This window comes from Falco cherrug, chromosome 3 (genome assembly GCF_023634085.1).
Source record: "Falco cherrug isolate bFalChe1 chromosome 3, bFalChe1.pri, whole genome shotgun sequence".
NCBI lineage: Eukaryota > Metazoa > Chordata > Aves > Falconiformes > Falconidae > Falco > Falco cherrug.
This window is the reverse complement of record NC_073699.1, coordinates 17,041,783-17,059,028: the sequence shown is the minus strand read 5'-3', so window position 1 is coordinate 17,059,028 and position 17,246 is coordinate 17,041,783. Positions and strand designations below refer to the sequence as shown.

The 17,246-nt window shown below is 42.9% G+C and overlaps 1 long non-coding RNA gene across 1 annotated transcript in view; it reads left to right on the top strand.

Annotated features, from left to right (window-relative positions):
• Nucleotides 1–16,964, top strand: part of LOC129735531 (uncharacterized) — a 28,111-nt gene extending 11,147 nt beyond the window's left edge. Inside the window, exons 2-3 of the long non-coding RNA XR_008731222.1 lie at nt 456–6,198; nt 7,199–16,964. This is a non-coding gene — a long non-coding RNA (uncharacterized LOC129735531). The remainder of the gene's footprint in view (nt 1–455; nt 6,199–7,198) is intronic.
• The last annotated feature ends 282 nt before the right edge of the window (nt 16,965–17,246 follow it).

Genomic DNA, 17,246 nt, shown 5'->3' with positions numbered 1-17,246 from the left:
CTAACACAGGAGTGATGGGGAACCTGTAACAAAACTATGGATTGTCCTGTCCTTTTCCATAGAAAACCTGAAGTTTGATAAAAATGTTCGTTTATTTATTGTTTTACCTTGGCTTACTCTCTTAGCTTTTATTGTATAGCAGCTACAAAGGTATTAATTAAGAATATTGGATGTGGTCAACTTTGTGCAGACTAAGGATGTTATAAAAACAACAGCTACTGTAAAAGCCTTTAAATAGTTTTGTCAGTCTCATAAAAAAGAGGAAACTTGCTGTTTTCTAACCGGTATTTTCCTATCATGGAATAGGACTGGGGGATTTTAGAGGATGACAAATTGACTATGAGTCAGTGGGGCAACATGGTGCTAAAGGAATCTCTCTACTGGGCTGCTGTGTGGGGTGTATTTAAAAAACCAAATCAAATGTTCTCAGACACTCGATTTTCTGCTTTCCTCAGCAATGGCTGGACCACGGGGTTCAGACTGGGGCTTCATGTTATAGAAGAGGAGAAGTGACAGTCTGGAGAGGAGACCACAGCAGTTGTGGAAAATGAGACTCAGTATTATTGCAGAGGGACCCTGGCCCAACGGGAAGAGAAGTGAGCAAGTACGGCTCATGACAATTACACACAGAAATACTCAGACTGTAGCAAGGCACCTGATCGTCAGAGGTACTCTGTCTCCAGGATCCTGCTCTGTATGAGATTAGAACTGCAAAAATACGTCAAATACACAAGACCATATCAATCAGAAAACAGAGAGCCAGCTGCTTGGTTCTGTTTATTATTTTGCTTTTGCATCTGATCCCAATTGCAAGCAGATTGATACCAATTCCTACATGGCCAAATACAGTCAGAAAAGCATCCTGGGTGGTTTAAGCCCAAACTCCTTGGGGAAGAGTTAATCCGGAGGGTGCATTTTTGTTGTCTTGACTGGCAAACAGCTGATGAGGAGCCTGTGCTAGTGCTGAAAGCTCACAAAAGTATTTCAGAAGCATCTTAATTCATGGCTCATATCTCAGTTAGTGCGTCAGCAGAACTGGTTGCTCTACAGTAAATCTTTCAGCATTTGAGCCCAGCTGCCTCTGCCCTTTTCTAACAATAAAGACGAGGGTCAATTCTTCTCATTAGTCAATAAGAGCTGAATTTAAAAATAACATGCTGATGTTGCTGCACGGAAGTGTTTAAGCTGGATTAAATATGAGAGGAAAATAAATCAGGGAAGAGCAAGCTACAAAGGGAATTGCAGATTCACTTTCCAGTCTGAAAGATTTTTAGGGCAGGGACTGTCAATTATTTTGTTTGTACAACAATCTTAACTTAGATGGGGCCTCTAGCTGCTTCCACAATGTAAATTATTGATGCTGTTAGGATCTACAAAAGACATGTTCCTAGCTTTAAGCACAGGGCTAATAAAACTGAAGTCTAGAGGAATCCTGTAGCTCAAAGTTAAATATGTGCTTATGTTCTTTGGGCTTCTTGTGGCTGCTTTAGATGGTTATGTACCTGACGTGATCTTGAAATAATGAAGCTGGCTGTGCTGTGATAGAGAATATAGGTCTGAATACACACACTTGGAGGTTCCAGATAATTCTCATGACCTCCTGGAGAAACTCAACCCCGTTGACTTCGCAGGAAACCACTTGAAATAGATAGTCCTTATCCAAAGTGACAGCAGGTACACGATCCTAATAAAAGAAACATGCACCCGTTGCACATCATCCTGTCATTGCGTTACCTTGCCTGACAAAGAAAGGCGGCACGCTGTGATCTGAAGAGATCAGAGGTGACACAGTGCCCGACAAGGCATCCCGGTTGATGGAAGGGGAGTCAGGAGGTGGGGAGTGTGGGAAGGGAGCAGGTCTGGAACCACCTGGAGCTGTGCCTCAGCACTCGCTGGTTGCTTTGTGTTGGGTGGTCTGTGTCTGCACTCCCGGCGGCAGATGGGAGTTTGTGAAGTGCCAAATTGAGCCCTTACTAAGCAGGAATAATTTAAAAAAAAAAAAAGGAAAGAAAGAAAGAAAAGAAGGTTAATAATCCTCAGGCGCTGGGGCCTTTTTGGCTTGCTGTTCTTCATCCCGACCTTCAAACAACCTGCGCTATGGCAGATTGCAGGCTCTTACAGATTTGCCAGCCCTTGCCTTTTGGTAAAAACCTTGCTTTGTTTTTGGCTCAGTTTACACTCCTTTTCAGCCTCGCTCGGAGGTGGGAGTTTGCAATATATTATGCATGATGTTATTTAAACCTCCATGTTGTTTGTGGTTTCTATGAGGCTTTTTTATTTTTTTTGGGGGGGGGGCGTGTTTTGTTTTGTTTTTTTAAATCTATCACCTGTCTTTAGGAGCAAGACACTGCTGGCTATCCTCACTGCAGATGCAGTGCAAACACCTACCTGATTATGTCTGGTTGTTTGTCCTGCTTAGGGCCTCTGTTTGTGCTCTCTGGATCTTTCAAGCTCTCTGCTCTGCTTTCCCTTTCGTACACTTGCCCTTTCCCTGAGGGATAAGTTGCAGGCAGCCTGTGGGAGGCGATGCCTGTGTATTGACAGAGGAATACCCTTCAGGTTGAAGAGTGTGCATCGAAGGCATCCAGGTGCTAGAAAGGAGCTCTGAATTTTTCCTTTACTTTCCTCTTCCTGAGCAAGGGGAAACAAGCCATGTAATGCCTCTGCTTCAGCTCCTTACCTGCCCACCTGAAGTACGGAGCTGAGGAGCAAGTTTCTATTTCTTACAATGGAGTTATCACCATGTGGCTCTTTCTTGCAGGAAAAAGGTGATGCAAAAAGCCTTCGGGGAGATGCACAGCAGGAGCCCATGAGAGATCTACCTCTGATGGGGCTCCTGCACCCAGAGGTGGGCTCTGACCTCTGCAAGCAATGCTGTACTCATCCCAGTGCCTCCTGTTTCCCCTCAGCAGGAGATGATGCCTCCGAAAAAAGGGAAATTGTGCCTCAGTGAGGGGCAGCATCTCTCAGTTTTGCCAAAGGCTCAAGAGGATGTTTGGCTCTGCAGAAAGATGAGCAGTCTCAGGACATCCCGTGCAACGCACAGCCCCTGCTCCTTGGGCCTGGAAGGAGATCCTTGGCTGAGCCTGGGTGGAGGACATCTTGAACTCTGATGGTTTGGGAGATGCTGCTGAGCATGGGTGGGTCAGAGACCACCCATAGTTCTGAGGCTCCCAACTCTGAGTGCTGTCACCTGAAAAGAAGGTATTTCCCTTCTTTCAACTCCTGTCTGCTTCCTCACAGCCTTTCCTTTCAGCAAGAGTCTTTTTCTGAGGGTGAGCATACATACGTCCTCCATGGAGCCGCCATCAGAGCTGTGCTTACAGGGCACTGTGCTATGGGCAGAGCAAAACTGATGCTCAAATAGAAACTGAAAGAAGAAGAAAAGATGGAGTTGCGCAGACCAGGAAGCCTGAGGTGACTGAATGACACTTTTGCCCCTCTGCTGAATTGTGCGTGTAAGTGTGCAATGTGATTACGTTGAATCAACCCCACCTAGGGTAGAGACACTGTCATCTAGGGTAAAGGGATGCCCTTTAAACGAGGAAGACTTGGGATCTGAGCTAGCCTGTGTGCTCCTCAAAAAGCTGCTGGAGAAATCAAGGACATGCTTGCAAAAGGCATACTGCTACACCTTCATGGCTTTTCCATTCCCAAGCTCCATATGCTGCAGTGGAGATTGCCTCCCCCGTACAGAAAACCTTCATGCTCTAGTGTGCTGAATAGCTACAGTTTCTGCTGTAAGGCCATCACTCACCACTTGTCTGGGCGCTGTGTAAAACTTGCCACATTTCAACCCTGGAAATCAGGTTTGGTTCATCAGTTTTTTGGCAAATCACTGGCTGGGTAACTTCTTGGCTGCACTGGGATGACTTCTGAGCTCACAGGACCTGATCAATTTAAGATGAAGAACCAAAGAAATTTAAGGTTCAGACTGTAGGGTGTTTTTTCTGATTTTAGGGGTACCCATTTCTTGCTTCCCTAGAACAAACTTGGGGTCTGACCCTCCTTTTGTGATGCTGCGGTGGCCCAGGCAAGGGTTAACATCTCAAAGTCACCCACCCTTCTGCCCACCCTGCAACAGGCTTAGCTTGCCCTTCCATTGTTTGGACTAAACCTTCCCAGATTTACTTACTTCCTTTTGATGTCTGGCAATGTTTGTTTATTAGCGCCAGTGGCCTGTGTTAACTCTGAGTAAGTCTTTGACTAAATCCCATTCTCTGCTTTTCCTCCTCCCTTCACGGGCTTGTGCAGTGATAAACTTCAGTGCTGGCTTTCAAACCCAGTGAGGTCAAACATGAACTTCTTTTACACCTGCCTGCTTTCCCAGCTAATGGACTCTGGTGGCTGCGGAGAGAGGAGCCCTTTTATGGCAAAGAGAAGGCTGCAAAGGTTGATTTCATTTCTGGGTCGTATGTTCAAGAAGTGGGGTTTTCACTCTTGAAAAAGAGGAAAGGATATTTTAGTGAATTCCCAGCTGTCCTGAGGTCATCTGCTTAACCACAGCAGGAAAATAGTAACAGAACAGGTATATAGCTAGTAAGTCACACAGTGTTATATAGTCTGCCAAGCAGTATATTATTCCCTTTTCTTTCACGGTGTTTTAAGTACCATTTTGGGACTCAGAGTTTAGTCAGCTTCGACCTAAAGTATGAATCAAGAGAAAGAAGATGAGAGCTGTTTGGGAAATGATAAGTACTTCCTATGGAAACATTTGCAACAGTTCTGTTTTTCCTTTAATCATGGGAAAGTTCCATCAAAAGAACAAAGCCTACAAAAAAAAAAACCCAAAACAACAACAACAACCCCCACACCCCCCAACCAAATACCATGTTTTTTCACATTTTTAATATTTGAAAATTTTTATTTTGCTATGGGTCTATCTCAGGGAAGGAGGAATTGAAAAATCCCCTACAACTATTTGTATCTTTTTATTTTAAGACACAAAAAAATTCCTGACTAGCTTTTGCTTGTGTGATTTAATTACAGATATAAGCCCTACTGTCAAATTCTATACAGGTTGTGTGCTCTGTGTTAATATAATTATAAAATAAGGCTACTTGATAATAATTTTAAAGTAAAGAATCTGTGTATTTTTATTACTTCATTATTTTGTCTTCTAAAATGCTCTTCATCAGCAATGATTAATTCTTGAGTCATCAGTATCGAAGAGTCCTAAAATGTCTTGTGGTTGCTTAAGTATTCTTTTTGCAGGGCTTACAAAACCATTGATTTTTAAAACTGTGTTTCAAGGGTATATAGGCGCTCCAGCTGGGGCAGTAACTGTGGTGGCAGTCTGCAGTTTTCTATGCAGTGAAAGTGTCTTTTCAAAAAAGAACTCACATTCAAACCAGAGGTGATGGACACGAAGAGGAAGGATTATAGAATATGAACTGCAGAGTGAATCCAGATTGCATTGAAAGGTTTTAAAAGCCCAGGGAAAGTTTGTGGTCATCCAGAACTGAATTTATCATGACAGTCAGAAGACATAATAACAGCCCTCCTTTTTCTCTCCATTCCTCTGGTTTTTTTCATTGTGTGTTTTGTCCAACTGTAGCATTTTGGGGAAAATCTTTTACCTCGCTTTGGCAATAAGTCTTTGATCTCTTTTGGTGCAGTGATGAAAAGACCTCTGCTGAAGGTTCCTGAGGTGGTTTAAGAAATTGTTACCCTATGCCTCTCCAGCCCTGGCAGAGCAGCTCAGGGGAGTAAATGCCTGTTTTTCTGCCCCTCCATTTCATAGCCCAGATTCCCTTCTCCATCTCAGCCCCACAGCAGGTTCTTCACCGGTGCCCCATGCCAGCTTGGAGCAGGAGATGCATCATGTGGTTGTGCCAGGAAAAGCTACCAACGGGATCCACAGGGATGCTTATGTGCCTGACTTCCACCTGTCTCCGCAAGCATCTGGGACCTGGTCACCAAGCCTGCAAACTAGACTTCTCAGGACATTTAGGCACTAGGAAGGAGAGCAGACTGCTATTTAATTTTAAAGATCAAAGTCTGACACTGTCCGTCTGTAAGCAGATATTTCTGTCTGTTTAGGAACCTTTTGGTTTCAAGAAGTCTCTGGTTTGCGCAATCACGACTTTCACCAGCCCTTTCTGCAGCCAGCCTACTGCCCAGATGTGCCCAGAAATATTCTGCAGAAGCCTGGGAACAGCTCACTGCTTACTGTGAGCCTGGGGGCACTATTTTCCAGTAAGTCAATATTTCTTAGACTGTTATGATAACCAGTGACAAAAAAACCTGTTTACATGGAAAACAGTATTGATGTAGCTAATGTAGTTGCAAATCCCAAGTGCATTTCAGCACAAATCTGCATATAGACACAGTTCTTTGTAAATGAACACCCTATTTCCATAGCAGGCTTCAGAATAGACACAGCTTTGCCTTGTCTTTAACTGGAGTTGAGTCACTGAAGGTTTTTTGCATGGACAAACCCCAAGCTCTTGTATGTTCCAAATAGCTTCCTTTAAACATTTATTTGCTTGTTGTGGTGCCGGACTGCTTGTGCCCTTTGCCTGAGCAGTCAGCAAGTTCCCTTTGAAGATGTTTACTAATTAAATTAGAACAAAGATGGAATGAATGTTAAGCACCTTCAAAAACTTGTTGCGTGCTTCAGTCCCATGACTGTACTTCACAAGCTGTCATAAAATCTATACATTTCGGAATGCACCACATAGCGATTCCTTTAATGGATTCTGGTTTTTTAAACAGGTTAAGGAAAAAAAAAGAGAAAAGGAATCTGGCTTGTTTCATAGCCTGTTTTTCACATCTGAAACTTTTACAGTAGGAAAGGTGCACAGTCTGTCAGATCTGGCAGCATGCCGAGACCCAGCACGGCGGATCTCAGCTCCAGCTGTGGCTTTAGGAAACTTACTGGCTTTGCTCCTTTTCCTTATCTGCCAAGCATAGGCTAGTACCTAGGAGCGCGAGTGTGAACCAAAACCCTAGCTACAAGCACTGCCAGCTTCAGGGGTATCCAAATTCTGAACAAACCTTATTTTTAGGATCTGGGGTAAAGTTGCTTTCTCACTCATTTGGGTGTGACGCACTCGTGCTGATCTCAATAGCTGGAGATCTTTTTAATTAAAGAACAATGATAAAAAGCCACATAAAATGAGTTGCATCAAAGCATCATCATACTACAAATGCTAATTATTATAATTATATAAGATTGCTCACGTTTATTTTCTAGGTGGGAAGGCACACCAGCTGACTGGGTTTCAGCATGTGGCTTTTTCAGCAAAATTTTGAGGAGTCATAATGTCTTGCCTCGGAGTTGTTGTCCCTTGCAAGCTGCCTAGCTGTAGTCAGTCTCTCACCTAATGCAAACATCTTAACCAATGCATGAAAATTGACACGAGAGGCTTTCTTTGAGCAAGTTCAAGTCTTAGCTAACAACACAGACTGTCTTTGGTCTTCCTGTCTCAGGGACACTGACCTCTCCCTCTTCCAGACTGACAAATGGAATACTTTCTCTGGAGAGGTAATGGAAGTGCTATTAGCGCAGTCAATGTCCAATACTTTTGCAGCATGTTGTGTAACCGTCTCTGCTCAGCCATCCCCCCAGGATTATGTCAGGATTTCAGGGTTTGGTCCCCTTCCAGGCCCTGCATCATCTGGTCCTGCTGTTAGCTCCATGCAGGAGCTGGGGTGTGGTGTGCAATAGCAGCAGCCTCCTTTTCCCCACCAAGATGCTGGTGAGGAGGCTTTCTGGGAGAGCAGATCTGGAGCTATAGCAGGTACTGTTTGGTTGCTCCAGATCAATTACCTTGGGGAGCTTTGTAAGAAAGCTGGGACGACATACAGCCCTAGGAGCGTTGCTGTGCTGAAATGGCCAAGGTGGAGAGAACCCATGACAAGCTGGAAATGGTCAGGAGACATAGGAAAGCACAAGCTGCTCAGGGCACAGGGCACAAACCCTTCTTGGTCTGACTGCTCTTTCAAAGTCTGTGACCAACATTTGTTTCACACTGACAAAAAAAAAAAGTTTTGGTGAGCAGCCCCAGCACACACCTTAAAAAGTGGGGAATGGAGTCCTTGCCTCTATATAAACAAACTTTGGGAGAGGACTAAAAACATCTTGTTAGGTCCAAACAAGTGAAACAAAGCAATTTTGAATCATTCTCAATTAAAATAATTAAAGGCTGTTAAAAATCCTGTCTGAAGATGATATGTTTTCTGAATAAAAATCCCTAAATGAAATGGTTCCAGAGTGGGGTGTGTGTGTGTGTGTGTAATTTTTTGAACTAAAGCAATTCAGTGGGTTAGCTAGAAACTTATAAAAAAGGAGTTGCCAACCCCAATTTATATTTTTTGCTGGTTAAAAAAAGATACCTCAAACCCACATTTGGTTGAAACTTTTATTTATCTTTTCTTCTGAGGCTGGTGAATGCAGAGGAATGGAGATGTACAAGACAACTAGATGGGCATCAGTTTAGTGTTAAAGTTCTTGAGTAAATGCTTATATGATCATAAGATGAGTTGGGTTGGAAGGGGTCTTCAGCGGTCTCTGGTCCAGATTCTTGCTCAAAGCAGGGGCAGCTCCAAGACTGGGCTGCTCAGGGCTTTATCCTGAGCTTTAGCCTCCATTCTAGGAGTCTAACTGTACCCTGTTCTTTCTAGATGGATGAGATTTTGGATACTCCACAAGAACCCATGAGGCTCTGAGTGCAATTGTTTTCATCTGGAAGAGCCAGGAGAGGGCTATGGATTTGCCTCACTTCTATTCTCTGTCCTCGTGGCTCAAAGTCTGACATCCTACCATATGTAAAGGTCTATCTAGCTGGGGAAGTGTAAAGTCAGGGGTTTTCCTTAGTGTTTCTGCTCAGCAACTGTTTTTCCTGTGGCAAAAGCGGTATCATACAGTTTGTCCAGAGTGGTATGGCATCACATTTTGGATCACCCAAAGCTAAGGGCAGTGATTTCAGAGGGGAAACTGAGGCAATGGGCCCATCTGATGAGACAGAGAGAGAAAAACCATTCTGGGCACAGAGCACATAGGTCTGCTACCTGGCTGTTACAGTTTTCTTTCCTGCACTGGAAATGAAGGCACACACCTAATTTTCCATAGGCTTACCTATTGTCTCCAGGACTCAAAGCTGTACATCAAGATTCCTTTCATCTTTTAAGCAGCAGATTTTCACTATGATTAAAGATGCATTTTCTTTTTCTGCCTATTGAAGGGAAAACTGATCACATATTTCCATTCTTTATTTTCCACGCTACTGCTTTAATATAACTTCCTCTTAATAAAGGCAAACCAAGAGAAAACCAGTACTGAAAAGCTCAGATAGTTCCATGTGTAGCAAAGCCAAGGAAGTTTTATTTCCTATAGATTTGTATCTTGAGGTTGAATTTTTGTGTGGTCTCTCTGGTGTCTAATGATAGCTGAATCACAGGATGATTTAGGTGGGAAGGGTCTCCTCAAGGTTTCTAACCCAGCATCATGGTCAGAGCAGGACTAACTCTGGAGTTAGATCAGGTTTTTTGGGGTCTCATTCAGCCAGGTTTGGAAATCTCCAAGGTTGGAAAGTGCCCACCCTCTCAGGGGTCTTATCCCAGCACTGAACTCCTCTGAAGGTGAAACTATTTTCTTTTGTCCAGCTGGAATAGCCCCCATTGCAAGTTGCAGATGTTTCTTCTTGTCCTTGCACCGTGCATCTCTCAAAAGGGGCTAGTTCCATTTTCCCTGTTTTCCTTCCATCAGACAGTAGAAAACAGCAACTTGATACCCCTTCCCTTAGCTTTCTTCTCTCCTGGTTGAACAAAGTCAGCTGCCCCAGCCTGTCCTTATACCTTATGAGCTTCAGTGCCCTCACCATCTTAGTGCTCTTCACTTGGATGCCTTCCAGTTTATCTACCTCTTATAATGTGGTGGTGGTCCCAAACAAGACACAATATAGGTTTTTTCTTTATGTGATTTTTATTCTTCTTCCTCACCCTCCTATTTGCATGACTTTTGTGTCTTTGAGTCTTCCATCTCTCTATCAATGTATTTATTAATTTTTTACCTGAAAGTGTGCTTTAAAGTTATTGCTGGGAAGGAAAGGCCAGCATACAGGTAGACCCAGTCTTACGCAGTGTGACTACATAAGCCTCGTATTCGTGGGAAAGAAGGCTAAAAGGAAACACCAGCAGTGATAACACATGGGTCTGACATGGAAAGAGAGGGGAAGAACTGGTGAGGGCTGGACAGATATCCTTCCAGATCAGTTGTGTCTGTAGAAGACGTTACCTTTCTGAGGTATTTGTCATGGTTTCCTGCTGGTATTTACTCACCTCTCAGACAAAATTATTTCTTCTAAAATCAGCAGGGTTAATCTATTGATTAATTGATTGCTATCTATTTATTAACCACACAGAATTGAGGCTGTTTCATGTATCCTGGTGGACTCTACATTATGCAAATGCACAAGTGCCAGTAGAGTATGAGCAGATATTTTGGTGGGTACCCTGCTTGGCACTCTCCCCTGTTTGAAGGTATTGAGCCTGCAGACCTACCCGCTAAGCTCATCTCCAGCTGACCTGAGATGGTGAAGGGAGGGAGCTGAAGACACAGCTAATTACCATGCACATAGGGTATCTAAAAGGATGTGCTTCTATGATCTTGTATCATAAGGGGTTTTGTCAGCACAAATAAGACCTATACGGGTAAAAAAATGTTTTACACCAGAAGAAGGTCAGGTCGTTTCCAGGAGCGTATTTCTGGCATAGGAAAGGGGGTGCAGATTTTATGGGCAAAACTCCTCTTTCACCCGGGTATCTTGGTGGAGTATTCTGTGCAGCTTAAAGCACAGCTGTTTGGAAATCAGTTTAGGCTGGGTACTTTCGCCAGCTTAGTTATATCTGTCACACACTGCAGCCTAGCACACCCGTACTGAGGCTTTCCAAAGGCTGCATTGTAGATACGGTCTAAACAGAACTATTATAAAAAATTTTGCACTAGCATAGCTGTATTGATTCTTGGAGGGTTAGTGATTCTGCTTTGCTTGTAAGATTACAGCTAAAGTGGCAAACCTTCCTGAGAAGTCATCTCTATTCGATGGCAGTTCATTTTCAGTTTCTCAGAGGTTATCATGAACATGGAAAACATCCAACAAATGGATTGTTCCTGCAGATGCAATGAATGCAGATTGAATCACCCTTGAGTACAGCTAAGTTTTCAGACAGCAACAGAGCATCATACCTGTGTTATATTAGTTTTGCATATTTATAAGCTAAGGAGTGTTACACATTTGACATGGCAAGTTGCTGCTCAGCTTCCAAGACAAACAGACACTTTCAGAAACTCCACAGAATACCCTTGTAGAGGATGCTGCAGGCTGAAGTTGGAAACATACATTTCGAGTAGCTAAAGCCAGGGCTTTTTCTCTTTTGAATTACTGCGTTTGGGTTTATTTTCTTTAAACCAGCTGGTTTGTCTCTTTCCTATGCCATTTCATTTCTTGTCTACGTGCAAACGTCTTTTCTTCCATCCTCCAGTCTTCATCCAATAATTAGCATTTGAAGGAGCACCCTAAGATGACAACAGATAGTGAAGTTGGCCCTTTAAAGAGTCTTCAGATAATAAAATGGTCCTGCATCAAGCTGTGGGTTTTATTTCCCACAGGCCATGCAGAAATCAGCATGAACTCTTCACATTTTCCAGTGCTTTGTACATATTTATTTCTGTTTTTTCCTTGAAATTTAGGAGATAGAGCCCTCTAAGGAAAACATCCTCTCTTCCTTTGTATGGCGTCTGATCCAAATCACAAAGCCTCTCTCTTTGCCAAAACGACTTTTTTTCTTTCCTGCCTGGTCTCACGGGCTGTCTTCCACTAAGCAACTGAGTCATCTGGTTCCTCTCTGCCTCCCAAACTTCCTTTGGTGCTGAGTATCCTTCCTTCACAAGTTCCAGTTTGTGCTTTTCTGCTCGGGGGCTTTCCCACTTTTCACCCCTTCCTTCTTTTGGACTGTCTGTATTGGGTGTCTTTTCCTGTTCACAGACTTGCTTTTCTTGCCTGCCCTTCAGAAAAATCCTGCCATAAAGAAATTACTCCTCCTCTGTTTTGTGTAACCTCTGGACAGGAGTTGACATGTGCTGAAGGCCCTGACCACTGATGGGTTTACCATACTTTGAGCATTTCAGAAAATTTTGGTGACATTTACAAACCACCACAATCAGATGTTCCAAGCTGTCTTATGAAGCTGTTTCATATGCATCTACTTACACAAACTGATAGTACAGAGTGCTCAGTGTCAAACTGAGCATCAGCAACCTAAATCCTGATGAAATCTCAATTTCAGTGGTAGCCAAGCAGCTGTTAGTTTCTCTCTGGTCATTCATCCCAGCAAGAAGAAAGTGCTGTTGATTACCTTTTTAAGATTGCATCTCTGAAAGTGTAGTAGAAATTGTTATACTCCAGTGTTATGGGTTTTCACTGTCAGTTGTTAACTAGGGGCAAATGCAGAGCCAAGTTTGAGACCGAGCAACCTCAATGGCTCAGAACAGAACCCATCTGCCCACCTGTAGGGCTGCTGCATCATCTGTGGTTGGATTGGCACCTTGACATCCCCTCATATCACATGTAAAACTATGTCTGCACTGTACACTCATGTTTTGCCACCTTCACACCCACTTACTGGAAAAAAAACCTTAAAAGTTAAGGCTGTATACTTATTACTTAGAAAAGGAGTTTTTCTGAAGCAGAAAAGAAATGGGCAAGAGCCCATGAGGTCCCCTAGCAAGCAAGGTTCAGGCCAGTCACAGTTTTAAGTACAACTCTGCCATGCAGTTGAGAAGACCTATTGTGTTAGCACGGTTTTGCCCTGTTGTTAGCTTTCAGGAGATGACTAATGTGCCTTAATTAATCCTGGTGTGAAAAACATACTTTGTAGGCAACACAGACAAGGCCAAAACTGTGAGCAAGTTACTGCAGCTTCGTGACTTGCTTTACATCAGGGAGATGTTGTCTGCATAAGGGGGCCAACACAAACTGTGCTTTTTGCTCAAAACTGATTTACTGAAAGAAATTATAACCTGACCTTAGCTCAAGAAAAAGCATCTTCATAAATAGAAAAATACCATCAAAAATTACAATTAACCAGGAAGACATGATGTATCACACAGGACAGCAATGAATATTGGTGATGCTACAGTGTGACAAAGGTACAGTGAGTTCAGATGTACTGTTCCGTATAATCTAGACATGATTTCTGGATGCAGTGTAAGTGCTGTCATGTTTGGGGTTTTTTTTGTTTGGGTTTTTTTTTTTGTTTTTTTTGTTGTTTTGGTAATCAAGTTAAATCCTGACTTAAATCAGAGCATTGGTAGCGACGGCAGATACACACTGTCACTTCCAGCCAGAAAGATCTCAAATCTCTTTGTAGACAGATATGCAAAGGTCATTTTGTCCAGAGCTGAAAACCAGCTCTCTCTGGAATAAAAATGAAGCAGGAAGTAGAAATGTGCAGAAATACCAGGCCAGGAAGTGAAGACTTCCCCTTCCAACCGAAGGGCAGAGGGACGGTTATGTGATTAAAGTATTAGCCAGAAGACTGACATAACAAAACTGCCTTTTCCAGTGTCTTTCAGACATAAACACTGCATGCAAATAAAAGTATTGGATCCAAGTTAGTGGTGAGTGAAATCTCTGCTTAGAGTTGGATATTTTGTTGATTTTACTTTGAATGTTTTGGTGCAATGGGGTGACAATGGTATAACTGACTTTGAGACCAGTACCCGGTCCAGATCGACCAAATGGGAAGTCTGAGGGTGAAAATGGTCTGCATGAGGCCCAAAATGCTACCAGTATATTGATTATGTGGTTGCATGGGGATTTTTATCCGAAGTATGCTGGTCACATATCTTGTACCTGTCCTGCAGCCACTTAGGGTGGTAGAACATGTCCCCTTTGAACACACTTGCTTTGAAAGGATGGCTGAGATGAAGGCAAGAATATTGAAAATACCTTAATTTGAGGGGAATGGCTTGACCATAGTGAGGGTCATGAAGCTAAAGCAGTCATTCCTGGGTCTGATCCTGAGCTATGGAAAGGTCACCATGCTGAATGAGGTTGCCTTGGGCTTGCTTCAGTTTGGCCCAACTTTAGTGCTTCATTTCAGGCTTGGCGTAACGGGCTGTTATGGGTATCAGCCAAAATAAAAGCCAAAACTGGGTGTGGAGTGGGGGAATTTCAGTTTGTGCAAAATTATTTGTGGATGGAGGTGAAAGAGAACAAGAAAAGCAGCTGGGATGCCATGGCACAGGCAGTGGTTTAAGAACAAAGATAGCTCTAGGGAGTAAGTTCCAAGTCAGGGAAAACAAACCCTTGATGCAGGTCAAACCAACACCTGGTTCCTCTGAAACGCTGATGCCAGATCGGTGCTCGAAGATGTTGCCAGGTAGGGTACTTGTCGCAGAGCTCTTCTACTGGGAACACAGTTTATTCTGGTAAAGGTGAAGGTGAAGCTTTGGCTGGTGATTTAGCCCTCTCCTTTCTGTCCCCTGATCATTAGCAAAATAAATTCTGCTAACAAGAATATAGTTTTAATGGAGCATCTTTCATTCTGCTGGAGTTAACACTGCTATGTCAGCCCAAATCCAGCATATTTGGGCCAGAAAAAAACAGTGGCTTTAGCCTCAGGTGACACCCGCTCATCCTCTTTACTTGCTAGAATGATGAAGCCTCATGATTTTAATGTCAGATGTAAGATTTCAAATGAGAACAAGGGCTGGTTCCAGATCTTCCTCTCTGAAATGCATGTTTGGCTGCTGCGGGAGGAGGAGGGTTTATTGCATGCACTCTGTGAAATGGCTTCTCCCCGCTCTGGAAACAGCAAAGCTGAGTGGGTTGGAGAAGTTCATGCACGTGTGTGTGTCTTACACTGATAGGGCCTGGAGACTACACTCTTGGGTCACTTCTATGCTAAATGGTGGGAAACAGTAATGCAAACACCTTCATATTGAATCCCAGCAGGTTTCAACCCTGACTTTTGGTGGGAGAGTGGCTTTTTCTAACACAGCTTGCTCGGTCACTATTTGACTTGCCAACTAAGATGGGCAACAAGAGGTTTCTTAGGAGCTAATGAGAAGTTTAAGCTAGTGGAAATCTTTGCCTAGAGCCTCTGGTGGGTTCTGCATCAGATTTCAACTTGATTCTTTCCTGGTAATTGGTAGGTAGCTCTGTGGGTGACAGTCTGATGGTTTAGGGATGGGACCGATGTGTCCAAGACAGAGCCTAACAGCTGCTCCAAAAGACCAATCTGAGCAAGCCCACTTATGTAAACCACTCAGGAGTGATTGGGTGGTTGCAGCCACTTCTGACTTTGAGCGTGTTTTCTCAGTTGTAGTCACCATAGCCTGTTCCAGTTAGATGCAAAACCCCTGCTCCTCAGAGGAGACCTTTGTGGCTGAACAGCAAGGCTGTGTCATACTACTAGTAGAAAAGTAGTGCTTTTACTCTGCTAGAGGGAAAGGAGATGGATGGGCATTTCAGGAGGAACAGTGGTCTGCATCCTCAAAGATATTTAGGTACTTGATTCCTATTGATTTTCTCATGATCCAGGTAGCACGTAAATACCTGGAACAATTTGGCCAGAGATAAGCTGGTTTCTTTATGAAGCTGCACTGAATGTTAAACGTAGCAATGGCTCAAATGCTGAAAGGAAAACTGGAGAGCAAAAAACCCACGTGATTATTTGGGGCCATGAGAAAAGGCCCAAAGGACAGCCAAGCAAGAATTGCTCTATGAGATCTGAAGGCATTCTGTGCTGGCAGTTCATCGATGAAGGTTGCTCATTATTTGCTTATTTTGAACGTGTTGTTTGCTGAAGGCCAAAGCCTGTCAGATCTTAGGAAGGCTCTTTTTCAAGAGCTTTTGTTGCTTCAGCAAACAGGTCATGAGTCCAACCCACCCACTCCACAAACAAACATTTCTCCAAATTATCAGGGGAATGGAATTCATTTGACAGAGATGTCAGTTTTGTAGAGACAGATTGCTTAGGGTGTGGGGGTTTTATTGTGTGTGTCCAAGTCTTTGCCCTCCACTCCTCAACTTTCTCCTCATGCATCCCGTATAATGACTCTGTGTGTGTGTTCATTTTGTTCCACCTTCGAAAGCTGCTTACCTTTCTAATTATACTCGCTAAGTATTCAGTACTTGTTGGCTGTGTTCCCAGAACAAAGGCTATAGCTGAATACAAATAACTGAATTAAAATAATGTTGGCTTATAATCAGAGGAAGGCCCCGTGTTGCTTAAGGAGTTTGAGATATCACTAAGCAGAAAGGTAATTCTACCGGCTCACATGTAAATTGGGTGCCTGTATCCTTTCCAAACCCACCTCCATACTCGCTTACCTGGTAAGCCTTGTAGTGGACTAAACAGAGATGGTGGCAACAGTTAAAATAGTATATTGGGGCAAGGAGGAACCGTAAGTGGGTAAGAGTATTTTCCAGAGACAGTAACGCACAGAACACCGGAGCTTGAGTAGAAGTGCTTGAAATGTTGAAATGAAAATAGGGCAGGAATTACTTATAGATGGTATCTAAAAGAGATTTTAGTGAAAACCTGCTGCAGAAATGCTGTCTTAATCTCACATTATTAAGATTATTGCATATTCAAGAAACTAGTTTGGTTCTGAGAAAGAACTGGAAAGAACAGTGGATGAGGGCAGCTTTTGGAGGAAGTCTAATAGAATCCTCTTCCAAAAGAAGGGAACACAGAACTGACATATGCAAAGAAGAAATTTCATCTCTCTGCACTGGTGATTAATTCAGAAAAAAAAAGATGAAGAAGAAAAAAAAAAGAATGGAAGACATAGCTTATTGTGGTCTTAAATTTAAATGCATCCAAATTGTCAATAGCCATGAATTAGAAAGTACTTTTGTCCAGATTTTAGCTGTTGAGTTTATTTTTGTTGGGGTTTTGTTTGGGGGGGGTGGGGGGGAGCAGGGAGATTTGGGCTTTGTTTGTTTTGGTTTTTTTTAAATGTGGCTGTTGGAATTCAGACCTGAAGTGCAAAAACATCAAGGTTTTCTTTCTTATTTTGATGAAATTGTTGTGGAATGGAGCCATCCTAATTAACCAGAAGTTTTTATTTCTGATTTTTTTCTGCTTTGTGGTGATGTTTTTTTTTCCCCTGATAACTTTTCAATTTCCAATTTTTACCTCTGTGTTAATGTTTTCTATTTATTCATTCTTTTTCACAGTGCATCAGATAACTGTCTGCATGGACCATTAAAGCCTAGGAGGGCCACCAA